General features: G+C 40.7%; 1 protein-coding gene and 1 pseudogene across 27 annotated transcripts in view; one reads left to right on the top strand and one right to left on the bottom strand.

Moving 5' to 3' along the window:
- SLC17A1 (solute carrier family 17 member 1) overlaps positions 1 to 27,846 on the bottom strand; it is a 247,276-nt gene that overhangs the window by 118,505 nt on the left and 100,925 nt on the right. The window contains exon 13 of one of the 27 annotated variants that reach the window (XM_070777580.1): positions 6,564 to 7,548. The exons of the other annotated variants lie outside the window; for them this stretch is intronic. The gene's annotated coding sequence lies outside the window, so the exon portion shown is untranslated. Of the gene's footprint in view, positions 1 to 6,563; positions 7,549 to 27,846 lie in introns of those variants that run through there. 27 annotated transcript variants of the gene reach the window in all.
- On the top strand, positions 9,020 to 16,151 carry LOC139178825 (endogenous retrovirus group PABLB member 1 Env polyprotein-like; annotated as a pseudogene).

The raw sequence follows: 27,846 nt of genomic DNA, 5'->3' as shown, positions 1-27,846 counted from the left end.
TACATGTTTATAACTTGAAAATTCCTTAAACAACTGCAAAGTTAAAAAGGTTTTGAACATTATTTTTGTCTATAAAAGTAGACCCAAACCTATACATAGAATTACAGTGTTTAAAAATTCTAATATAGTTTTTAAAAACCTATGTTAACATATTAAAAAATTCTGATGAAATGTAAGAGTTTATGAAAAATTATAAATTGCTTAAATTAAACCTAGAAAGCAGTGAGGACTAAGATAAATGGGGAAAACAAGTCATCAATGAGCCACCATCCTCAAAGATGAGGCTTCCAAGAGTGTGTTCTTCTACATTTAAGGAAAAGATAAATCTATGGCTAATAAAATGGTTCTAAATTGTGAAAAAAAAGTTTCATTTTATATTTTTGAAGAAATATGATAAAATTTAATGAAGAAAGCATGCTACTAAATGCAGTGCAATATAAATTTTAAATAATCCATAAACCTCCATTAAATATGAATAACTAACTTTGGCAACACATTAACAAGCTTACCAAACAAGAATGTAAGTCTGTTTTCAACACTGAATAAAACCAAACAAAGGGAAAATAAAGTCTTATGTTAAACTCAGGAGGCACTTAACATTTGCTAGTATGTTTAACTGAATAGTTTTTGTTTCTTAGTGGAAAACTAGTGATTACTGTTAGCAGACTTTTTCTTATCACTATATTTTAATATTATTCTGGACTATGTTAGACAAATCATTAAAGAGATATTAAGAGAATTCTGCTGTAGCAAAAGAAGGAAAATAAAATTAGGTGTCATCTTTCAGAGAAGGAGCTGTGGTCAAGTTTCAAAAAAATACCATTTCATAGGTCATTTATATTCAGTGTAATGTTACCTATAACTACTTCAAAATGCTGGTGTTAATCTCAGTTTGTGCAAACTGCTTTTTAATGAGTAAAATGAAATCAGGCTTCTTTGGTACGTGATAGCTGTTTTTCATTTATAATTTCAGAAAGCCACAGCAAATACTTAGGAAAAGAATTCATACTCCACCAGAATTGGACAGTGGAAAAATTGGAGAGAATGGGGGGTGAAAGATAAAAGAATCAGGTGAAACAAGGAAAAATGAGGCTTGATGCTAAAGCCTGAAGTGGAAATAAGTACCTCTACTTAAGTGGGTACATGAGGAGCTGAGGGGTTAAGTGAGCAATCATGCTCTAAACAGTCTACCACACAAAACAGGGGAAACTGCCTACTGCTGTGAGTACTGTCATATAACAGCTAAGCTGGGACAACAGCACTGATAGAATTCAAACACACAAAGGTACATCCAATGCAGTAGAAAGTGCAAGTGAAAATCAGTCAAGTCCTGACTCTTCGTGACCCCATGGACTGTGTCCATGGAATTCTCCAGGCCAGAAGACTGGAGTGGGTAGCCTTTCCCTTCTCCAGGGGATCTTCCCAACCCAGGGATCGAACCCAGGTCTCCCCCATTACAGGCAGATTCTTTACCAGCTAAGCCATGAGGGAAGCAATGCAGCAGAGTGGGTTTCTTCTTTAAATTACAATTCACATTAAAAAATACACTTATGTGAGCAAAATTACTCTCAGAAATACACATGCACGCTAATAACTTTAAAAGGTTTTCAGAAATAATATGCCATTGCTGGAAGTGTTACAGGGAAGAGCCAATTGGCACTCCAGTTGGATCTGCTTCTTTCACTTTGTTTAACCTTTGATGAATTTTTGCTTCCCATTGCTTTTGTTCACTAAAAGGATACTGTTTATATGTAACGGCCTGCCTCAGGGAACCCTGTCCCTGGGCCTGAATTTTAAACCAAAGTGCCTTGTTCAGGACCCTGTACACCTGTGGATGTTTACAGGAAGGAAGAACATCACATTTGCTGTGCCAAACTGAAAGCTGTCACTTGAATTTGCTAGACAAGTGTGCTTGCAAATGAAACACATAACTCAAATAGATTAAAGAAAAGAGGGGAGACATTAAACATATTCTAATGAGGAACCCTGAGAACAGAAAGAAAAGCTACTGAGATTGAGCCCTTAGAGAGATTGGAATCTGAGATATAGAGACACAACAAAAACCCTGTCCAGCATGTCAGTGAATTGTTTTTGAACATTAATCTTGGCCCTTCATCACAGCAATCTTTAGTGAAATGAAATGGCCCTGTGTTTTTAATCATGGTGTCTCACTGAGATAAATACAGAATATGGGAGGCAAAGGATGAAATTTAGCAAAGAAATGGAATTTTTCTTTCTTCTAATGGTATTGATGTAGAAGATTAGATGGGCTCCAGGTTAGCCATCTACAATTGGCCTCCTGTTTCCATTTCATGTGGCATGAAGATGTGGGCTTCAGGCTGGATGCCTACAACCGTTAGCATTTCCTGAGACAAGAGATAGGTGGGCTCCAGTTAAGGTATTTACAATCAGCCTCCTGTGTGCCCTCTGAAATGGAAGTAACAACAGAAACAGGGTAAACAGCCAGTGTTCGTGTCTTGTAAACACCTTAAGGTAATAGTCATGGTAAGGACAAAGAGGGGAAAACTCTGTTTGAGTAAAGGATTAAGGGATCCTTGTCCCCCCCTCTTTTGGGACAAGGGAGACATTACACACGCACAGAAAGGCTCCTTGTGGGTCACAAGTCAAGGGATAATGCCAGGCCATAATAAGTCTTGCTCCTCCCAGAAACCTTCACTTTGAGATCCATCTTGGCTGAGGAGTGAGTGAACCCTAGAGGAGTGTCCCAGAGTAGGTCAGGTGTGAAAAAAGAAACCAGATAATTGGCTAAAGGCAGACAAAGACCTGGAAGAACTGCCCTATATAAATGACTTAACCGCCTCTTTACTGTGCTCCTCCTCACTAGGGAGGATGTCCACACTCTTTCTCTCCAGGGGTGCATCTCTGCCTTGCTTCTGTCCTAACTAAACAAATGATTTCTCTATGTGCTCTCCCACTTGTTGTTGTGCTATGTCCGTAATAATAAACTTTGTACCTGCATTTACAGTTTCTGCCTCTGGGATAAATGTATTTTTCACTGGGAGCAAAGATCTAGAGGAAAATAGCTTCTAGCCTTTAGCCCTTGCTGGTCTGGTGGCTAGGATTCCTGGTTCTTACCCAGGATACCCAGGTTCAATTCCTGGGCAGAGAATTAAGATCTTGTTTCATGCCACCATTCACTGCTGCCTTGCTGAGATCAAAAGAGGCAATTTAAAGACAAATTTAACACCAAACAAGGGGTGTGGCTGGCCCTTTGAGAGTATTTGTGGATCATTAGTACATTCTGATGGAGAAGGAAATGGCAGCCCACTCCAGTACTCTTGCCTGGTAAATCCCATGGACAGAGGAGCCTGGTAGGCTGCAGTCCATGGGGTCGCTAAGGGTCAGACATGACTGAGTGACTTCACTTTCACACATTGGAGAAGGAAATGGCAACCCACTCCAGTGTTCTTGTTGGAGAAGGCAATGGCAACCCACTCCAGTACTCTTGCCTGGAAAATCCCATGGATGGAGGAGCCTGGTAGGCTGCAGTCCATGGGGTCTAGAAGAGTCGGACACGACTGAGCGACTTCACTTTCACTTTCCAGTGTTCTTGCCTGGAGAATCCCAGGGACGGGGGAGCCTGGTGGGCTGCCGTCTATGGGGTCGCACAGAGTCGGACATGACTGAAGTGACTTAGCAGCAGCAGCAGAACATTCTGATGAGATCATCCTTTGGGGATGGTGATCCATTTTGTGGAGGAATGTTTCCAGTCCTTACCTCTACTGCCAGAATCCGTATAAAGGCAGTGAACTAGGTCAGTCTGTCACTCATGGTTCCTTTTCTTACCTCATGAGTCATTTGAAATCTTGCGATTTATCAGACCTGGATTACATTTAACTAAGTTTGGCTTCAAGCTCTTTCTACCTAGTAGGAATAAAAATGATACTGTCTTGTCTTTTCCATCTTGAATTTCACTTTCCTATATGGTCCAACTAAACCCATCAGAACCAATAATATATGACCATTATATATATATATATGTATACATTATATATATAATTATATATATATTATACATACTAATGGCAAATAGCATGCTGCTGGAAATAAGAGCTAGCCTGCTGCATTCACTGAAATAAAACAATGGTATTAGATCACTGACAGTTTACCCCTTTAAAAAATCTGGCTGCAAAATTTGGGATTCCGCAAATGAATTGTCTCTCACCTTGTTACCACAGAGAAATGTTAAGTCTTACATAAGTTGTTTCATTCCTAACACCTTTCTTCTCATTCTCCTTTATCCCAACCATTCAGACTCTGTTTGGATTCTAGTTGGTACCTGTGTTCTTTCCGAGTAATCCAGGGTCTCAGAAACTCTCAAGGACCCCAGTAGGGTGTAAATCCAGTAACAAGTGTTCTTATAAGAGACAGAAGAAAAGGGACATAGAAGAGAATATTTCATGAAAGATAAAGGTAGAAATCGAAGAGATACAGCCACAAAACAAGGAACACAACAGACTCCTGGAAGCCACCAGAAACTAGAAGGGAAGCAGGGGACAAACTTTCCCTCAGAGCATCCAGAAAGAACCAATTCTGCCAGCACTTGGACTGGCACTTGGCAGATTTTGGACTTTGTTCTGCCAATATTATATGGGAACAAATTTCTGTTGTTTTAAATTATCCAGTTTGTGAAAATTTGTTAACAGCTACAAATGTGTAGAGAACTTCCAAAATTCAACAGTTAAAAATATCAAACAATCTAATTAGAAAATGGACAAAAATCATAAAGGACATTTCACTGAAAAAGATACACAGATAGCAAATAAGCACATGAAAAGTTTTTCAATATCATATGTCACTAAGTGTTAGTTGCTCAGCTGTGTCTGACTTTGCCACCCCATGAACTGCAGCCCACCAGGCTCCTCTGTCCATGGAATTCTCCAGGCAAGAATACTGAAGTGGGTTGCCAAGCCCTCCCCCAGGGGATCTTCCTGACCCAGGGATAGAACCCAGGTCTCCCATCCTGCAGGCAGGTTTTTTACCGTCTGAACCACCAGGGAAGGGAATTGTAAATTAAAACTACAATGAGATGTCACTATTATCTCACATCTTTTAGAATGACCAAAATCCAAAACACTGACAACACCAAACTCTAGGTGGGAGATGGAGCAACAGGAAAACACATTTATTGGTGTTTGTAATGAAAAATGGTATGGCCACTTTGGAAGACACAATTTCCTTTTTTTTCCTTTTAATTTTAACTGAAGGATAATTGCTTTACAATGTTGTGTTGGTTTCTGCCATACAACAATGTGAATCGGCCATTAAGTATACATAGGTCCCCTCCCGCTTGGACCTCCTTTCCACCTCCGACCCCATTCCACCCTCTATGTTGTCACAGAGCACCTGGTTGAGTTCCCTGTGTCATACAGCAACTTCCCACTAGCTATCTATTTTACATATGGTAAGGTGCAGGTTTTAATCCTACTCTCTCAATTCGAACCACCCTCTCTTTCTCTCTCTGTGTTCACAAGTCTGTTCTTTATGTCTACAGAAGACACAGCTTCTTACAAGAGTAAACACTGGCTATTTGATCCAGCAATTGTACTCCTAGGTATTTATCCAAATGAATTTATATATACATTCATTCACATACACAAAATACTTATAGCAGCTTTACTCACAATTTCCAAAAATTGGAAAGTAAGATGTTATTCAATTAGGTGAATGGATAAATATACTATGTTATACCCATACAATGGAGTATTACTCAGTGATAAGAAGAAATGAACTATCAAGCTATGAAAAAGCATGGAGGAACCTTAAAGGCACACTTCTAAGTGAAAGAAGTCAGTCTAGAAGACAACATACTATATTGGTCCAACTAATGACATCCTGGAAAAGGTAAAACTATAGAGACAGTAAAAAGGTCAATGGTTGTCACGGTTTGATAGTGGGAGGGGGCAGGGATGAATAGGTGGAGCACACAGGACTTTTAGGGCAGGGAAACCACTCTGTATGATGCTATAAGGTAGATACACAACATTATGCATTTGTCAAAATCCATGGAACTGTACAACACAGAGTGAACCCTGATAAAAGCTGTGGACTGTAGTTAATAACATATCAGTAGTTGTTCAGTAATTGTAACAAATGTACCACACTAATGTAGAGGGAGAATAGGTTCATGTGAAGTCTCTGTACTTGCTGCCCAATTTTTCTGCTTTTAATCTAAAACTGCTTTAAAAAATAGTCTACTTTAAAAAGCCAATCCCAAAAGATCACCCACCATAAATTCAATTTTTGTAACATTCTTGAAATGGCATAAGAAACAGAATATATTAGTGGCCCAAGAGTTGAGGAGGGGGGTGGCAGAGAAGTGTCTGTGGGTATAAAAAGGCAACAAAAGGAATCCTTGTAGCAATGGAAATAGTCAATATCTTGATTATATCGATGTCAATATCCTGGTTGTGATATTGTACTCAGTTTTGCAAGATGTTACTGAAAGGTTGTTGCTGAGCTGTGAAAGACACTGCGATTCTTGGCTTCCAAAGGAGAAGAATTAAATCTAGGGCCAGTGACGAGGCTTGATTGCTCAGAACTTTTGTGTAATAAAGTTTTATTAAAGTATAAAAGAGATAGAGAAATCTTCTGACATAGACATCAGAAAGGGGCAGAAAAAGTATCTCCTTGCTAGTCTTTAGCTGGATGTTTTATAGCTACTCAGTTCAGTTCAGTTCAGTCGCTCAGTTGTGTCTGACTCTTTGGGACCCCATGAATTGCAGCATGCCAGGCCTCCCTATCCATCATCAACTCCCAGAGTTCACTCAAACTCATGTCCATCAAGTCGATGATGCCATCCAGCCATCTCATCCTCTGTTGTCCCCTTCTCCTCCTGTCCCCAATCCCTCCCAGCATGAGTCTTTTCCAACGAGTCAACTCTTTGCATGAGGTGGCCAAAGTACTGGAGTTTCAGCTTTAGCATCAGTCCTTCCAAAGAACACCCAGCACTGATCTCCTTTAGAATGGACTGGGTGGATCTCCTTGCAGTCCAAGGGACTCTCAAGAGTCTTCTCCAACACCACAGTTCAAAAGCATCAATTCTTCGGTGCTCAGCTTTCTTCACAGTCCAACTCTCACATCCATACATGACCACTGGAAAAACCATAGCCTTGACTAGACGGACCTTTGTTGGCAAAGTAATGTCTCTGCTTTTCAATATGCTATCTAGGTTGGTCATAACTTTCCTTCCAAGGAGTAAGCGTCTTTTAATTTCATGGCTGCAATCACCATCTGCAGTGATTTTGGAGCCCCAAAAAATAAAGTCTGACACTGTTTCCACTGTTTCCCCATCTATTTCCCATGAAGTGATGGGACCAGATGCCATGATCTTTGTTTTCTGAATGTTGAGCTTTAAGCCAACTTTTTCACTCTCCACTTTGACTTTCATCAAGAGGCTCTTTAGTTTTTCTTCACTTTCTGCCATAAAGGTGGTGTCATCTGCATATCTGAGGTTATTGATATTTCTCCCGGCAATCCTGATTCCAGCTTGTGCTTCTTCCAGCCTAGTGTTTCTCATGATGTACTCTGCAAAGAAGTTAAATAAGCAGGGTGACAATATACAGCCTTGACATACTCCTTTTCCTATTTGGAACTAGTCTGTTGTTCCATGTCCAGTTCTAACTGTTGCTTCTCGACCTGCATATAGGTTTCTCAAGAGGCAGGTCAGGTGGTCTGGTATTGCCATCTCTTTCAGAATTTTGGGTGAACTTAACTCAGATGACCATTATATCTACTGCTGCAGGCAGGAATCCCTTAGAAGAAATGGAGTAGCCATCATGGTCAACAAAAGAGTCCGAAATGCAGTACTTGGATGCAATCTCAAAAACGAAAGAATGATCTCTGTTTGTTTCCAAGGCAAACCATTTAATATCACAGTAATCCAAGCCCATGCCCCAACCAGTAATGCTGAAGAAGCTGAAGTTGAACGGTTCTATGAAGACCTCCAAGACTTTTTAGAACTAACACCCAAAAAAGACGTCCTTTTCATTATAGGGGACTGGAATGCAAAAGTAGGAAGTCAAGAAACACCTGGGGTAACAGGCAAATTTGGGCTTGGAATATGGAATGAAGCAGGGCAAAGGCTAATAGAGTTTTACCAAGAGAACGCACTGGTCATAGCAAACACCCTTTTCCAACAACACAAGAGAAGACTCTACACATGGACATCACCAGATGGTCAACACTGAAATATAACTACTAGAAGTCTGCTAATTGGAGAAAGGAAATGTCTCAAAACTCAGAGACTGGCACTGGGCCCCTCACCCACAACATGCATTTTGAGATAACACTGGCACTGAGTTGTCCTGGGCCATAAAATGATTGACATGAATCTTGAAGAAAGTCAGGTTTCTAAGCAAATATATTCTCATTAACATAGCTTAAGAGAATATTTGCACAAGTAAAACATACTGGTTTGTCAATTCAGTTCTGAGTCTTAGACAGAACCACCTCGAAGACAAGAGTCTAGGGTAAATACATAGTTCATTAATATAGCTTAAGACAAACATTTCCATAAGAAAAATGCATTGGTTAGCTCAAGGTTTGAGAGAAGTTAAGTTCAGGTGGAAGCAGGTATGTTACGGCAGTGCAGAATTTTAAAAGAAATCTCTTTTTAAATTTGTATAGAGAAGGGAAAAAATCTTAACATTTGTTTGTTTCCTCCTGCTGCTTAAGAGAGAGAGAAAAAATGTCTGACACTTGCAGTCTACTTCCTCTGTTTGGAGACCCCTGGCCTTCCTGCCTGTTACCCTCTCAAAAGCTTCAGTGTAAAGTCTGTCTACACCCCCATCTAGAGCAGGGAGGGATGCCTACAGTAGAAAGAGGGCACTAGTTACTTTTTTTCCCTCTCTTACAGATGGGAGCTAACAATTCCAGCGTCACTCCTTTGAACTGTACCCTGAAAAACTGGGGTAGATTTGATCCCCAGAGCTTAAAGACATGCCTGATCTTCCTATGTGATACTGCATGGCCACAGTATCCACTAGAGGATGGCAAACAGTAGCTAGACTGGTTCTGTAGAAAACCAGGGAAATGAGTAAAAGTAGCATATATGTTGCCCTTTTTCTCTCTGCGAGACATGCCAGACTTATGTCCTAAGGGTATAGATTTGGATATGAAACCTTCAGCTCCCTCCTGTCCTCCTACTTTGTCCCCATACCCAGGACTCCAAACTGATCAAACTGAAAGTCAGGAAACCACCCCCCTTCCCGCCCCCCTCCAGGAAGGGTTGCCTTGGTCTTGGTAAAAACCCAAACTGAAATTCAAACTGCCCAGGTAGAGGTCCAAACAACCCCTGTCTCAGTACAACCTCAGACTACCGTGATTTCAATGGAAGTTCAGAAAATCGAAGTAAGAGAAGCTCAGACAGCAAAAACTAAGGATGAAATACAGGATGAGATGGAGGACAGGAGACAAAGAGATAAAGAAAAGCAGGTTTCTCCCATCTATCCCTGGGATCATATGTGCAGAGCAGCCTGAGAGGTTGAGGAAAAGCCTCTTCATGAAGCACCCAACAGGAGAAATAATCAATCTGTGAGAGTTAATAAGCCCTTTTCTTACCAAGAAATACAAAGAATCAAGGAGGATCTGGGAGATTATTCAGAGGACCCAGAAAAATATATTAGAGCTTTTAAGGGTGTTACTCTGCTTTATGACCTTACTTGGAAGGATGTGATGTATATCCTGGGACAATTGCTAACTTCCAACTCAAAAACTCAAGTTTTGGGGAAAGTGGTTGCCTATGGAGATGAATGGCTTGGTAATGAATCAGTAGGGAAGAGGGAAGACGAGATAGCTGCCCTCCACACTGGGAATCAGGTGGTCCCAACTATAGACCTAGATTGGGACTATAACACAGCTAAAGGAAGATGGGATCAGGGTCACTTTGTCAGATGTGTTCTTGAAGGACTCAGGCAAGCGCATGCTAAGACTTTAAACTATGCCAAATTGGCAAACATAAAACAGGAAGAGAAGGAAGCTTCTGGTAAATTCCTAGATAAACTGAGGGAAGCCCTTCACAGATTCACTGAGATTGATCCTGAAAGTGAAGAGGGAAGAGTGATGTTAAAAGATAGATTTCTCAGTCGGCTCCAGATATCCACCATAAGCTATTAAAACAGGTGTATGGACCAAATCAGTCTTTAGATAATCTGTTGCAACTGGCTCAGACAGTCTTATGGTAGGGAATATAAGGAAAAGAAAGAAAGGCAGAGAAAGACAAAGGAACATGGGAAGCCCTTGTAATGGCTGTTAGAACCATTCTTAAACAGCCTGAGAGAAATGCCCAGAGGGACCCAGGTGTAAAGGGATGGGTTTGCTATTACTGTGGAAAGGAGAGGCACCTCAAGCAAGATTGCCCTCAGGCATCTAAGCCGCTCCTGGCTCCATGTCTGGTCTGCAAGGGACCACACTGGAGGAAAGACTGCCCCCAGAGGCGTAGGTTTCAGGGGTCAGAATTTCAAGACAATCAGGACTGAAGGTGCCTGGGGGTCCCCACACAAGCTCCTGGCCTAATTACACCTGAGGAACCCCGGGTATTTATAACTGTGGGGGGCCAATCCGTTGATTTCCTTTTGGACGCTGGGGCAAACTACTCTGTGCATATTGAAGCCCCTGGCCCACTTTCTCCCTGATCCGCTTCTGTAAAGGGGCTAGACTACATAAACGTTTTTATTTCAGTTGTCCTCTAAGCCACAACTGGGACTCTGAGCTATTTTCACAAGAATTTCTGATCGTGCTGGAGTATATTGAGCAGGGTCCATACCTCTGTTTTCATGAATATGGAGTTCTCCCTTTCTCTCCCATGAATTGAACACAATGTAAATCCTAGAGTGTGGGCTGATGGAAAACCTGTGGGTTGAGCACAAAATGCTATTCCTGTAGCTGTCAAGCTCATAGACCCACATTTATTTCCACATAAAAAGCAGTATCCACTGAAACCTGAGGTTAAGGAAGGGTTAAAACCCATCGTTGGGAATTTAAAGGAGCAGGGACTGTTAAATCCCCGTAACAGTCCATGAAACACTCCTATTTTGGGTATAAAGAAATCAAATGATAAATGGAGACTAGTTGAAGATTTACAAATAATAAATGAGGCTGTAGTTCCTTTATACCCATGGTGCCTAATCCTTACACTCTGTTGTCTGAAATTCCTGAATGAGCCAAATATTTCTCAGTAATTGATTTAAAAGATGCCTTCTATTCAATGCCTTTGGCAGAGGAAAGTCAATTTCTATTTGCCTTTGAAGACCCTACTCAGCCAGCTTCTCAGTTAACCTGGACAGTTTTGCCCTAGGGATTTCATGACAGCTCCCACATGTTTGGGCAAAGTTTGTCAGGGGATCTACAAAACTTTAATAGCTCCGAGGCAGTGGTGTTACAATATGGAGATGATATTCTGCTCTGTGCTGAGACAGAGGAAGCTTGCTCACAAGCCTCAGAAGATTTCTTAAACTTTCTGGCATGCTGCAGTTATAGGGCATCAAGGGAAAAGGCTCAGCTCTGTCAACAATCTGTTAAATATCTGGGCCTAATCATATCAGAAGGGACTAGGGCCGTAGGTCCTGAGAATTACACCTATACTAAATTATCCCCTACCTATGACTTTAAGACAATTGAGAGGATTTTTAGGAATCACAGGCTACTGCTGCATTTGGATTCCGGGTTATGGGGAACTTGCCCAGCCTTTATATAAATTTATAAATGAAACTCAGCAGGCCCAAACTGACAAGCTGGTTTGGTCCCCAGAGACTCAAATGGCTTTTAAGGCTCTTCAGACTGCTCTCCTGCAAGCTCCTTCTTTGAGCTTGCCCACAAGGTCAGAATTTAATTTGTTTGTCGCTGAAAGAAAAGGTATGGCCGTGGGAGTTTTGACACAACCCCAAAAGCCTCACCAGAAGCCTATAGGAGTGTATTCCTAAACTCTAAGGTTAATACTTGGATGACAGACAGTCGGCTTCTTAAATATCAGTCATTGTCGTTAGAAGGACCAATAATTTAGCTTAAAGTTTGTGGAAACGTAAATCCTGCCACTTTCCTTCCTGAGAAGGAAAATGAAACACCTGATCACGATTGTTCCCAATTTCTAACTTTAAACTATGCAGCTTGGGAAGATCTGATGGATACCCCATTAGACAATCCTGACATGGAAATATTTACAGACGGCAGTTCGTTAGTTCAGGACAGGAAGCATAAAGCAGGTTACCCCGTGGTGACGGCTGAACAGGTTTTAGAAGCAAAATCTCTCCCCCGGGAATGAGTGCTTAGCTAGTGGAGCTTGTGGCTCTTACCTGAGCCCTAGAGTTAAGCAAAGGGCAGTGAGTAAATATCTACACTGATTGTAAGTATGCTTATTTGACTTTACATGCTCAAGCTGCAATATGGAAAGAAAGACAGTTTAAAATGGCAACAGGAGAACCTATTAAGCATTTCAGAGAGACTGAGAGATTTTTAACTGCTTTTAACTGCTATATATTGTCCTAAAGAAGTAGCTGGCTGGCTGTCAAGCCAGAAAAGGGGCACTTTATGAAACCCCATTCACTGCAGATGGCTTTGATCTGGAGAGGACCTGTGGAACAGGAAAAAACACAATATACTGAGGAAGAATTAGAAAGATACGAAAAAAGAGGAGCAAAGGTTACTAATAAAGGATGGTTACAGTCTGAGGATGGACGATTAATAATTCCTGAAAATGCTCAATGGAAAATTCTTAAGGGTTTGCACCAGAGCTTTCATTTAGGTGTTGAGAATACTTATCAGATGGCTTGTCATTTGTTTGAAGGTAAAAATGTAACAAAAACGTTAAAGAAAATTATCAAAAGATGTGAGGTTTGTCAGAAAAGTAACCCAAAGACTGAAAAGCTAGCAAAATCTGGGTTCCAACGAAGTAGAAAATATCCTGGAGAGGACTGCAAAATTGTTTTACTCATATGCCAAAAGCAAGTGGATATTCTTGCTTAAAAGTTTGGGTGGATACTTTTACTGAATGGATTCAGACTTTTCCCTGTCATAGTGAACAGGCTAAGGAGGTTACAAGAATTTTAATCCATGTAATTATTCCCAGGTTTGGGCTTCCATGGAGCCTTCAGAGTGACGATGGCTCCGCCTTTAAAGCTGCTATAACTCAAGGCGTGTCAAAAGCTCTAGGAATAGAATATTACTTACACTGTTCCTGGAGACCCCTAAACTCAGGAAAGTTGGAAAAAAAGATAATGACTGCGCAAATTAACTCAAGAGATGCAGGACAACTGGATTAAAATTCTACCCATAGCTTTAATGAGGGCTAGAACTGTCCCCCAAAATGAGGGACTGTCCCCCTTTGAATGTATTTATGGAAGGCCTTTCTTACACACAGACATTGTTTTAGACCCTGAAGCCTTGGAATTAACTAATTATGTAACTAAGCTCTCAGTTTTTCAACAGGCATTAGCAGAACTCCAGGAGGTGACTCCTGACCCAGCCTCTGAGTCAAGCAAGCCTCTATTTGAGCCAAGAACCAAGGCCCTGATAAAAACATTGGGATCTGGGGGCCAATCCCTTGAGCCCCTCTGGGAAGGCCCTTACCAGGTTATTCTTTCTTCTCCCACAGCTGTCAAAGTGCCAGGAATTGATTCGTGGGTACATTACACTTGAGTTAAGAGATGGCACCCTGACCAGAACTAAGTGATGTCATTTTATGTCTTTACTTTCTATGCTCTGACTTTGTACTTTTCAGATGGGCCTGAGAATCTATGTGAGCCTGCTTCTGCTGACTCCAAAAATCCTGAGTCTGCCATTTGATCCTCAAGACAATGCCTTCCTGTCCTGGGCTCACTCCTATGCTGCATTCCACAATCAGTCTAACTGCTGGGTCTGTGGAGCACTCCCCTCTTCATCAGTGGAAGGTTTCCCATAGTGGGCATTTCCACTTCAAGGAAATGACTTTCTCCAAGTCTGCAAATACCTTCAACAACAACAATCATATGTGATGCCTCTTCTTTATCTGATGACATCTAACAATCCTAAAATGGACTGGTGCAACACTTTATACTTTAACTATGGACATAATGTGACTTTTAATTTTGATTATACACTGTCTTGGTTTAATGATTATTTTGCTACACATAAGAAGGTAAATGGGTCTAGATTTGGTGGCTTTTTACCTGATGTTTATCAAATATGGGATGAGGTTATAAGGCTAACTCCTGAAAAGGGACATCTAATATCTAGTACCCCAATATGCTAGGAACAAATAGAGCTGTCCCCAGAAGTTAGCCAACAACTTAATTATAATGTTTGGAAACAATTGGGTTTTTTGCCTAAGGAAACATGCAATGTAATCATTCTCGTGTTTTCCAACCCCAGTTCAGGTCTTCCCTTTGCCTGGCCAGGCACTGATTGGGACTGGATATCTCAGTCACACTGCCTTGCTCCAAACGGGACCTACTGGATATGTGTCTCTTACCTATGGGCATGGCTTCCCCCTGGCTGGATAGAGAGATGTACCCTAGTTCTAGCTTTTACTCATGGTTTCATATTTTCAGAGTTTCCAGAGAAGCCTGCTAATTTACCACACCTTAGAACTTGCTGGGCAAGGTCTGTATTTCACTGGTATGGTTATTTGGCTGCAGTATTAGTTCCCTCTCTGGGAACTACAGATGTTATGCTACAAGTGGATGCTCTGACTAACTTTACTCAACAGGCTTTACAAGATTCTCAAAAAGCTATTTCAGCTCTTAATGCTGAACAAATACAAATTAAAAAGATGGTTTTACAAAACAGATTGGCCTTAGTTATTCAGACAGCTGCACAAGGAGGAACTTGTGCCATTATTCATACCCAGTGCTGTACATATATACCTGATATGAGCACTAATGTTACTCACTTTACTAAACACATGAACAAGATGACTCAGGCTATGGATACTCCTGAAGCCTCAATTGCCTCACTTTGGGAGACGTTAACTAGTTCCCTATAGTGGAAAACTATCCCAATTGCAATAATTCTGATTGTTCTGTTTTTGCTGTTTGCTCCCTGCATCTGTAATTGTGTAGCTGGATTTGTTTCTAGTCGCATGAAGGCTTTTAAGTTACAAATGGTTGCTCAAACTCCTGCGACTGCAGCAGCTTCCTCCAACTACTACTTGGGGCCCCTGGATCAGAGACTCTCATTATGAGGGTTAGGAAAACCAATTTAGGGATGACACCCCTTATCAGCTCAGAAGCAGTTATAGAACCAGAATGATGTCTCTTTCCCTAGGTAACCTAATTCTCCTAAAAGAAAACGGGGGAATGAGAGTGTAACAGGCAGGAAGGGCAGGGGTCTCCAGAGGAAATATGCTGCAAGTGTCATTTTTTATGAGATAAAAATGAACATTTTTATCTCTCTCTTAAGCGGCAGGAGGAAACCAACAAGTGTTAAGATTTTCTCCCCTTCTCTATACAAATTTAAAAAGAGGTTTCTTTTAAAATTCTGTGTTGCCGTAACAACACGTGGTTCCACCTGAACTTAACTGTTCTCAAACCTTGAGCTAAGGTTTTTCCATTTTTTTTAATGGAAATATTTGTCTTAATACGTATTTACCCTAGGCTGTCTTCAAGGTGGTTCTGTCTAAGACTCAGAACTGACTTGACAAACCAGTATGTTTTACTCATGCAAATGTTCTCTTAAGCTATGTTAATGAGAATGTATTTGCTTGGAAACCTGCCCTTCTTCAAGATTCATGTCAGTCATTTTATGGCCCACTCACTTTGTGCCAATGTTATCTCAAAATGCATGTTGTGGTGAGGGGCCTAGTGCCAGTCTCTGAGTTTTGAGGCATTTCCTTTCTCCAATTAGCAGACTGCTAGAAGCTATATCCCATGGACAGAGGAGCCTGGTGGGTTGCAGCCCATGGGGTCGCTAAGCGTCAGACAAGACTGAGTGACTTCACTTTCACTTTTCACTTTCATGCATTGGAGAAGGAAATGGCAACCCACTCCAGTGTTCTGGCCAGTGATCATAGAGTTGGACACAACTGAAGCGACTTAGCAGCAGCAGCAGCAGCAGAAGCTATATAACATCTGGCTAAAGACTAGCAGGGGGGCACTCTTTCTGCCCCCTTCTGATATCTATGTCAGAAGCTTTCTCTATCTCTTACAGTTTAGTAAAACTTTTTTTTTTTTTTTGTCTTCACTATTTTATTTTATTTTATTTTTTTTTTAGTTATCAACATTTATTTTTTTTTTTTAATTTTTAAAATTAAAAAAATTTCAGGTATACACGTGCGCCCCATCCTGAACCCTCCTCCCTCCCCCCTCCCCATACCATCCCCCTGGGCCATCCCAGCGCACCAGCCCCAAGCATCCAGCATCGTGCACTGAACCTGGACTGGCATCTCGTTTCATACATGACATTTCACATGTTTCAATGCCATTCTCCCAAATCTTCCCACCCTCTCCCTCTCCCACAGAGTCCATAAGACTGTTCTATACATCAGTGTCTCTTTTGCTGTCTCGTATACAGGGTTATCGTTACCATCTTTCTGAATTCCATATATATGCGTTAGTATACTGTATTTATGTTTTTCCTTCTGGCTTACTTCACTCTGTATAATAGGCTCCAGTTTCATCCACCTCATTAGAACTGATTCAAATGTATTCTTTTTAATGGCTGAGTAATACTCCATTGTGTATATGTACCACAGCTTTCTTATCCATTCATCTGCTGATGGACATCTAGGTTGCTTCCATGTCCTGGCTATTATAAACAGTGCTGCGATGAACATTGGGGTACAAGTGTCTCTTTCCCTTCTGGTTTCCTCAGTGTGTATGCCAAGCAGTGGGATTGCTGACAAGCCTTGTCATTGGCCCTGGATTGAATTCCTGTTCTCCAGTGGCCAAAAATCCCGGCGTCTTTCTCGGCTCAGCAACAACCCTTCATCCTGGGGGCTTGTCTGGGATTCTTCAGGAGAAGGTAAGGACACTTGGAGCACTAGTTCTTTCTTCTCCTAGAAAACATGTTTTCTGCTGTACTTTACTAACTCTATGGTATGCTTGTGTGAATGAATGACACACCTTGAGCAAAGCAAATTAGGATCCCTGATCTGCTGTTTCGAGGTGCCTCATAATGACTGAAGGCAGCCCCCAAAAGGGGAGCCCTCTCAGGGGTTTATACCGACCTGCCAATGCCATGAGACATCAAGCATCCCTGTGAAGGGAGCAGCCAGAAATGGGCAAAACATGTGGACTGAGCTCTCCTTTCTCAGTCAAAGTTTCCAGTCTCTTTGACCATTTCATAACTCCCTGGGAATTAGAACTACTAACCTAATCTGTAGGATCACAGACTTTTAAGGGACTTGTGATCTATACTGTTACTGTGTACTGTCACTTAGGTCCAAACTTGGATTTTGGTAGTCAAGAAGTGCCTAGCCTAGCTAGAAGTTGAAAGTTCCGAAGCTAGATGGAATTCTAGCTCCAAGAGCATATCTCAGGTTAAAGGTTACTCAGATAGGAAGTACAGCATGCTTCTTCCTTTGGAAAGCTAGCTCTTAGTGGACCAGAAGAGGCTCTCCAGTGGCTTTTCTCCCAATTTCTTAGATATTCTTTCTGTGGAATCTGTGGGAATGAACTGGAAGGACTCGCCCTAATAACTTGAGGACAAAAATCATTTTTTCCTCACTGGCCAGCCCTTCACCATTTCTTTTGCTATCACTTATACTGGTGTGGTGATGCTCAGAAGGAACATAATGGTTTTTATGTTTATACCAGTCTTATTGTGGTCAGGAATATACTCAGGGTCCTGCACAGGTACTCCTGGAGATGAACGTTTCCCCTAACGGTCTTAGCTTGAAAGGCATTCCAGAAGGTTACTCTGATTGCACCCCAGGTGGCATCAGAGGCAAGCAAGGTTTTAATGGTGAGACACTGGACATTAACCCGGGATGCCATCAGGTCTACCCCTGGTGCACCTCCACCCGACCTTGGTGGTAGAACCCGGAGGGATGAGTACAGCACCTGTGTTGGTAAGGGACAGACTAAGTCTGACTAGGGAAGCAAAGTGAAAGGTTGTTGCTGAGTGATGAAAGACGCCAGGATTCTTGGCTTCCGGAGGAGAGGAATTCAATCCAGGGTCAGTGACAAGGCTTGATCGCTCAGAGCTTTTGTGTAATAAAGTTTTATTAAAGTATAAAAGAGATAGAGAAAGCTTTTGACATAGACATCAGAAAGAGGCAGAAAGAGTGCCCCCCTGCTAGTCTTTAACCAGATATTATATAGCTTCTAGCAGTCTGCTAATTGGAGAAAGGAAATGTCTCAAAACTCAGAGACTGGCACTAGGCCCCTCACCCACAACATGCATTTTGAGATAACATTGGCACAAAGTTTGAGTTGTCTCCGGTCATAAAATGATTGACGTGAATCTTGAAGAAAGGCAGGTTTCTAAGCAAATATATTCTCATTAACATAGCTGAAGAGAATATTTGCACAAGTAAAACATACTGGTTTGTCAAGTCAGTTCTGAGTCTTAGACAGAACCACCTTGAAGAGTCTAGGGTAAATAGATAGTTCATTAACATAGCTTAAGACAAATATTTCCATAAGAAAAATGCATTGGTTAGCTCAAGGTTTGAGAAAAGTTAAGTTCAGATGGAACCAGGTGTCGTTATGGCAGCACAGAATTTTAAAGGAAACCTCTTTTTAAATTCATATAGAGAAGGGGAAAAAATCTAACACTTATTTGTTTCCTCTTGCCACTTCAGAGAGAGAGAAAAAATGTCTGACGCTTGTAGTCTATTTCCTCTGTTTAGAGACCCCTGGCCTTCCTGCCTGTTACCCTCTCATTACCACTGGGTGAAACTGAGTGAAGGGTACATGGTATCTCTCTGTATTATTTCTTACAACTGCATATGAATCTATAATGATCTCAAAATAAATAAAAAAAGTTTAATTTAAGAAATCTGTAGAATGTAGTTAAAGCTAGCTTAGAAGGAAATTTAGCACTAAATGTTAATATCAGAGAAGGTAAAAGTTCTTAAATCATTAACCTAAGTTTCCATGTTAAGCTGTGGGAAAAAAGGGCAAAATAAGTTCAATTAAGCATAAAGAAAGAATAAAAAGAGAACTCAATGAGATTAAAACAGAAAAATCAGTGAGACAAAAAAGTCTTTTAAAAAGATCAACACAACTGAATAAGCTGTATCAAGACTGACAGAGAGCGGAAGACATCAATTACCAATCTCAAAAATCAAACAGAGGATAAAATAACAAACTATTAAAATGATAATAAGGGAGTACTATAAGCAACACAAACTAGCAGAGTTCATCCAAGATAAATAAGCGAATTTGAATATTCTTATATCTTAAAGAAATTGAAATAGCAACTAAAACATCCAGATCCAGATGGTTTCATTGAAGATTTCTACCAGATATTTAAACAAGATATAATACTGTTTTTACACAATCTCTTCCAGAAAATAAAAGAAGATAAAACATTTCCCAATTCATGAGTCCAAAATTACTCTGATACTAAAATCAGACAAAAACAGTAGAAGAAAAAACCAAACTACAGACCCATATTTCTTATGAACACTGACACAGTATTAGGAAATCAAGTCCAGCAATGTATAGAGGTCAAAGAATCCAAGACTGGCTTGAAATAAATCAATGCAACTCACCATATTAAAAGTATAAAGAAGAAAACATGATTACATTGATGAATGCAGAAAAAAATTTGACAAAATGTATCATCCTTATCTTATTAAACAATCTCAACAGACTAGGAGTAGAAGAGAACTTTTTGTGTCTTATGAAATACACCTACAGATATCCTACAGGTAACATTATACTAATGAAGAGAGACTTAATGCTTCCCCACAAGGTTAGAAACAAGGCAAAGGAGGAGGAGCTAAGATGGCAGAGGAGCAGGACGGGGAGACCACTTTCTCCCCCACAAATTCATCAAAAGAACATTTAAACGCCGAGTAAATTCCACAAAACAACTTCTGAATGCCGGCAGAGGACATCAGGCACCCAGAAAAGCAACCCAAGTCTTCGAAAGGAGGTAGGAAAAATATAAAAGACAAAAAAAGAGACAAAAGAGGGAGGGACGGAGTTCTGTCCCGGGAAGGGAGTCTTAAAAAGAGAGAAGTTTCCAAACACCAGGAAACCTTCTCACTGCCTAATCTGTGCCGAGCCTTGGAAGCACAGAGGGCAACATAACAGGGAGAAAAAATAAACAATTAAAACCTGCAGATTGCGAGCCCTACGGTAACTCCCGCAGCGGAGAAGCAGTGCAGACGCTTGCACACGCCACTAGCAAGAGGGGGCTGGCCAGGGAGGCGCGGCGTGGGCTGCATTGCTTAGAGTAAGGATCTGGCCTGAATACCCCGAGCGCTATCTGAGCGAAAAAATTTGGGCTAGCAAACCAAACTGTGGGATATCTACCACACAAAAAGGCAGCCCTAACCTAAGACACGGCCAGGCCCGCGCATGGAACAAAGGACTGAACAGAGATAGCCGGCTGCAGACCATCCCCCTCCGGTGACAGGCAGCCAGAGCTGGAAGTGGGCAATCGCAGCCCCAGAGAGACATTATCTATAAAACTGTAAGCAGGCTTTTTTGCTAACTAAAACTTCTTGGGGGTCTGGAAGGTCAACATCCGCCTGAGAAGGTGCACCGGTTGTACACCTAGATAAATGAGCAGCAGGGAGGCGATAAGTCGCAGCAATCGTGCTCACCAAACACCTCATCACCTGAGCTGCTCGGACCTGGGAAGGGCACAAAACGCAGGCCCAACCGAGTCTGCGCCTCTGAGGACTATCCGAGTGCCTGAACCTGAGCGGCTTGGACCCGGGAGATGCAAGCAGCCCAGGGCCGGCCACGGATGGTTCCCCGCGGAGCAACCTAGAGCCTAAGCAGTGTGGGCAGGGAGGCTACATGCGCCGTGAACAGGGGCAGGCCCAGTGTGGTTGAGACACTGCGAGCACACGCCAGTGTTATTTGTTTGCAGCGTCCCTCCCTCCCCACAGCGCGACTGAACAAGTGAGCCTAAAAAAAAAAAAAAAAAGTGTCCACCACCGTCCCCTTTGTGTCAGGGTGGAAACCAGACACTGAAGAGATCAGCAAACAGAAGAAGCTGTAACAGAGGGAACCGCCTTGGAAGCTACAGGCAATAGATTAAACCCTGTGGTTAATACCGACTACATAGGAAGGGGCCTAGTCGGACCAAGGAACTAGCCAAAAATGAACTGACCCCACAATACTCACAACAAAACCAGAGAAAGTCCTAGATATATTTTTACTATTTTTATGATCATTCTTTTTTTTTAATTAAAAAATTTTTTAAGTCCTCTATTATTCCTTTAATTTTCACTTCCACTTTTACAACTATTACTTTGCAAAAAAAAAAAAAGACCCTTTTTTTTATAAGCAAACTTCATATATATATTTTTTATAATTTTTGTGACTTTTTTTTTTTTTTTCTTCTTTTCTTTAACATTGTATTTTTGAAATTCCAATCTCTACTCTAGATTTTCAATTTTAGCTTTTTGGTATTCATTATCAATTTTGTACCTATATATATTTTTTTTTAATAATTTTTGTGACTTTTTTTTCTTTTTTCTCTCTTTCTTTCTCTTCTTCTTTTATATAACATTGTATATCTGAAATTCCAAACTCTACTCTAGATTTTTAATTTATGCTTTTTGGTATTTGTTATCAATTTTGTATCTATATTTTCTTTATAAGTTTTGCGACTTTGTTTTTGTTTGTTTGTTTTTTTCTCTCTCTTTTTCTTCTTTTTTTTAACATTATATTTTTGAAATTCCAAACTCTACTCTAGATGTTTAACTTTTGCTTTTTGGTATTTGTTATCAATTTTGTACCTATATTTTCTTTATAATTTTTGCAACTTTGTTTTTTTTTTTTTTCTCTTTCTTTTCCTTCTTCTTTTCTTTAACATTGTATTTTTGAAATTCCAAACTCTACTCTAGATTTTTAATTTTTGCTTTTATGTATTTGTTACCAATTTTGTACCTTTAAGAACCCAATCTTCAGTACCCATTTTTCACTAGGGAGCGAGATTACTGGCTTGATTACTTGTCTCTCCCTTTGGACTCTCCTTTTTCTCCACCGGGTCGCCTGTGTCTCCTCCCTAACCCCTCTCTACTCTACCCGACTCTGTGAATTTCTGTGTGTTCCAGACAGTGGAGAACACTTAGGGAACTGATTACTGGCTGGATCTGTCTCCCTCCTTTTCATTTCCCCCTTTTATCCTCCTGGCCACCTCTGTCTCCCTCCTCCTTCTTCTCTTCTCTGTATAACTCCATGAACATCTCTGAGCAGTCCAGTTGTGGAGTGCACATAAGGAAGTGATTACTGGCTAGCCCACTCTCTCCTCTATTGATTCCACCTCATCTCATTCGGGTCACCTCTAACTCCCTCCTCCCTCTTCTCTTCTCTTCTCCATGTAACGCTGTGAACCTCTCTGGGTGACCCTCACGGTGGAGAAACTTTTCATCTTTAACATAGGTGTTTTATCAATGGTGCTGTATAGAAGGAGAAGTTTTGAAACTACTGTAAAAATAAGACTGATAACTGGAAGCAGGAGGCTTAAGTCCAAACACTGACTCCAGGGAACTCCTGACTCCAGGGATCATTAATTGACAGGAGCTCATCAAACGCCTCCATACCTACACTGAAACCAAGCACCACACAAGAGCCAACAAGTTCCAGGGCAAGACATACCAAGCAAATTCTCCAGCAACACAGGAACACAGCCCTGAGCTCCAAGATACAGGCTGCCTAAAGTCACCCCAAAACCATAGACATCTCATAACTCATTACTGGACACTTCATTGCACTCCAGAGAGAAGAAATCCAGCTCCACCCACCAGAACACCGACACAAGCTTCCCTAACCAAGAAACCTTGACAAGCCACCTGTACAAACCCACACACAGTGAGGAAATGCCACAATAAAGAGAACTCCACAAACTGCCAGAATACAGAAAGGACACCCCAAACTCAGCAATTTAAACAAGATGAAGAGACGGAGGAATACCCAGCAGATAAAGGAACAGGATAAATGCCCACCAAACCAAACAAAAGAGGAAGAGATAGGGAATCTACCTGATAAAGAATTCCAAATAACGATAGTGAAATTGATCCAAAATCTTGAAATCAAAATGGAATCACAGATTAATAGCCTGGAGACAAGGATTGAGAAGATGCAAGAAAGGTTTAACAAGGACCTAGAAGAAATAAAAAAGAGTCAATATATAATGAATAATGCAATAAATGAAATCAAAAACACTCTGGAGGCAACAAATAGAAGAATAACAGAGGCAGAAGACAGGATTAGTGAATTAGAAGATAGAATGGTAGAAATAAATGAATCAGAGAGGAAAAAAGAGAAACGAATTAAAAGAAATGAGGACAATCTCAGAGACCTTCAGGACAATATTAAACGCTACAACATTCGAATCATAGGGGTCCCAGAAGAAGAAGACAAAAAGAAAGACCATGAGAAAATACTTGAGGAGATAATAGTTGAAAACTTCCCTAAAATGGGGAAGGAAATAATCACTCAAGTCCAAGAAACCCAGAGAGTCCCAAACAGGATAAACCCAAGGAGAAACACCCCAAGACACATATTAATCAAATTAACAAAGATCAAACACAAAGAACAAATTTTAAAAGCAGCAAGGGAATTCCCATAAGGATAATAGCTGATCTTTCAATAGAAACTCTTCAAGCCAGGAGGGAATGGCAAGACATACTTAAAGTGATGAAAGAAAATAACCTACAGCCCAGATTACTGTACCCAGCAAGGATCTCATTCAAATATGAAGGAGAAATCAAAGGTTTACAGACAAGCAAAAGCTGAGAGAATTCAGCTCCACCAAATCAGCTCTCCAACAAATACTAAAGGATATTCTCTAGACAGGAAACACAAAAACGGTGTATAAATTCGAACCCAGAACAATAAAGTAAATGGCAACAGGATCATACTTATCAATAATTACCTTAAACGTAAATGGGTTGAATGCCCCAACCAAAGACAAAGACTGGCTGAATGGATACAAAAACAAGACCCCTACATATGCTGTCTACAAGAGACCCACCTCAAAACAGGGGACACATACAGACTGAAAGTGAAGGGCTGGAAAAAGATTTTCCATGCAAATAGGGACCAAAAGAAAGCAGGAGTAGCAATACTCATATCAGATAAAATAGACTTTAAAACAAAGGCTGTGAAAAGAGACAAAGACGGTCACTATATAATGATCAAAGGATCAATCCAAGAAGAAGATATAACAATTATAAATATATATGCACCCAAGACGGGAGCACCACAATATGTAAGACAAATACTAACAAGTATGAAAGGAGAAATTAACAATAACACAATAATAGTGGGAGACTTTAATAGCCCACTCACACCTATGGATAGATCAACTAAACAGAAAATTAACAAGGAAACACAAACTTTAAACGATACAATAGACCAGTTAGACCTAATTGATATTTATAGGACATTTCATCCCAAAACAATGAATTTCACCTTTTTCTCAAGCACACACGGAACCTTCTCCAGGATAGATCACATCCTGGACCATAAATCTAGCCTTGGTAAATTCAAAAAAAAGAAATCATTCCAAGCATCTTTTCTGACCACAATGCAGTAAGATTAGATCTCTGTTCATTTATGTAGCATTCCAAAATAACAAAATTAAAGAATATAAATTAGTACTCACTTCCAGCTGGTGTCCTAGAAGGTCAGTAAACAAGAAACATTCCTTTGACAAAAGACCTTCAAGTGGCTCTGAATAAAGAAAGCCTCTGGCTCTTAGTGAAACAGCCCAACAGCCTTACAGTCCTCGAGGCGTACTGCTGCTGCTGCTGCTAAGTCACTTCAGTCGTGTCCGACTCTGTGCGACCCCATAGACGGCAGCCTACCAGGCTCCCCCCGTCCGTACTAGAGGCACCTAATTCTACAACTTCCAGTGTTGTGCGGAAGACTTGACCTCACTATCACAGCTGGACTTGAAGCAAACTTGCTTTAAGTGAAAGTGAAAGTCGCTCAGTGGTGTCCGACTTTTTGTGACCCCATGGGCTGTAGCCTGCCAGGCTCCTCTGTCCATGGAATTCTCCAGGTCTGAATGCGGGGTGTGTATCCATTCCCTTCTCTAGGGGATCTTCCCAACACAAGGATCGAACCCAGGTCTCCCGCGACTGAAGCGAAGTAACACACACATATTCAAATAAAGTTTTCAAACAACCAGATCTGACTGGAGGAATGATTATAGCAGAATATAGGTAAAAGTCCCTGGAGGAGGGCATGGCAACCCACTCCAGTATTCTTGCCCAGAGAATCCTCATAGACAGAGGAGCCTGGCAGGCTACAGTCCACGGGGTCGCGGAGTCAGACACGACTGAGCGACTAAGCACAAAGCAGCACAAACATAAGTAGGACTGCCAATTTGACTCTCTGATTATCCAATGCCTGCCAGACATCAACCAATCAGAACACTAATCTTACCCTATCCCACTAGTCAAGTAGCTAAAATAGCCTGCGAATACTTCCCTCAATCATTTGTTAAGAACTGTTGTTTTTCTGCTGTTTCTATTTTGAAGGTAGGTAGCACAGCAGGTAGGCAAAGGTCTGTTGTGTCTTCCTGACTGGAAAGGAGACTCTGATACAAGGGCTGCCAAACAACATGGCAGCTACAAGTCAGGCATCCTCCGGCCTGACTTTTGCACAACCATTGCCCTGGGTGGGCCTTCAGTCCCTTTTTTAAGAAAGACAGGACTTCTGACTAAACAACACAGCCAATATAACTTCTCTCCTGGACTTTAGTGATTGCTCCAAAAGTGGGGAAGTGGCCTGAGCTGAGCCAATGTTTTCTGAGATTTTCAGCAGCTTGCACATACTTCTATTTTCATGAAACTTTGAGCCATATATTTTTTTTTTGTTTTTGTTTTTTTCTTCTTTTCTTTAACATTGTATTTTTGAAATTCTAAACTCTACTCTAGATTTTTAATTTTCGCTTTTTGGTATATGTTATCAATTTTGTACCTATAGTTTTTTTTTATATAATTTCTGTTACTTTCTTTTTTCTTCTTCTTCTCTGTTTCTTTCTCTTCTTCTTTTATATAACATTGTATATCTGAAATTCCAAACTTTACTCTAGATTTTTAATTTATGCTTTTTGGTATTTGATATCAATTTTGTACCTGTATTTTCTTTATAATTTTTGTGACATTGTTCGTATTTGTTTGTTTTCTCTCTTTATTTTTCTTCTTCTTCTTTTTTTTTTTTTTAACATTGTATTTTTGAAACTCCAAACTCTACTCTAGATTTTTAATTTTTGCTTTCTGGTATTAGTTATCAATTTTGTACTTGTACTTTATAATTTTCGGGACCTTGTTTGTTTTTGTTTGTTCGTTTTTTCTCTCTTTCTTTTCCTTCTTCTTTTCTTTAACATCGTATTTTTGAAATTCCAAACTCTACTCTAGATTTTTAATTTTCGCTTTCTGGTATTAGTCATCAATTTTGTACCTGTACTTTCTCTATAATTTTCGCGACCTTGTTTGTTTTTGTTTGTTCGTTCTTTCTCTCTTTCTTTTCCTTCTTCTTTTCTTTAACATCGTATTTTTGAAATTCCAAACTCTACTCTAGATTTTTAATTTTTGCTTTTATGTATTTGTTACCAATTTTGTACCTATAAGGACCCAATCTTCAGGACCCATTTTTCACTAGGGAGTGAGATTACTGGCTTGACTGCTCTCTCTCCCTTTGGACCCTCCTTTTTCTCCACCAGGTCGCCTGTGTCTCCTCCCTAACCCCTCTCTACTCTACCCAACTCTGTGAATTTCTGTGTGTTCCAGACGGTGGAGAACACTTAGGGAACTGATTACTGGCTGGATCTGTCTCCCTCCTTTTCATTCCCCCCTTTTATCCTTCTGGCCACCTCTGTTACCTTCCTCCTTCTTCCCTTCTCTGTATAACCCCGTGAACATCTCTGAGTGGCCGAGTTGTGGAGTGCACATAAGGAAGTGACTACTGGCTAGCCCACTCTCTCCACTATTGATTCACCTCATCTCATTTGGGTCACCTCTAACTCCCTCCTCCCTCTTCTCTTCTCCATGTAACCCTGTGAACCTCTCTGAGTGACCCTCACTGTAGAGAAACTTATCATCTTTAATGTAGATGTTTTATCAATGGTGCTGTATAGAAGGAGAAGTTTTGAAACTACTGTAAAAATAAGACCGATAATCAGAAGCAGGAGACATAAGTCCAAACCCTGACTCCAGGGAACTCCTGACTCCAAGGAACATTCATTGACAGGAGCTCATCAAATGCCCCCATACCGACACTGAAACCAAGCACCACACAAGGGCCAATAAGTTCCAGGGCAAGACATACCAAGCAAATTCTCCAGCAACAAAGGAACACAGCCCTGAGCTTCAAGATACAGGCTGCCCAAAGTCACCCCAAAACTATAGACATCTCATAACTCATTACTGGACATTTCATTGCACTCCAGAGAGAAGAAATACAGCTCCACCCACCAGAACACCGACACAAGCTTCCCTAAGCAGGAAACCTTGACAAGCCACCTGTACAAACCCACACACAGTGAGGAAACGCCACAATAAAGAGAACTCCACAAACTGCCAGAATACAGAAAGGACACCCCAAACTCAGCAATTTAAACAAGATGAAGAAACAGAGGAATACTCAGCAGATAAAGGAACAGGATAAATGCCCACCAAACCAAACAAAAGAGGAAGAGATAGGGAATCTACCTGATAAAGAATTCCGAATAATGATAGTGAAATTGATCCAAAATCTTGAAACTAAAATG

The sequence above is a fragment of the Bos indicus genome, chromosome 23, assembly GCF_029378745.1.
Source record: "Bos indicus isolate NIAB-ARS_2022 breed Sahiwal x Tharparkar chromosome 23, NIAB-ARS_B.indTharparkar_mat_pri_1.0, whole genome shotgun sequence".
NCBI lineage: Eukaryota > Metazoa > Chordata > Mammalia > Artiodactyla > Bovidae > Bos > Bos indicus.
The sequence above is the reverse complement of the archived record's forward strand: the minus strand, read 5'-3'. Positions and strand labels throughout refer to the sequence as shown.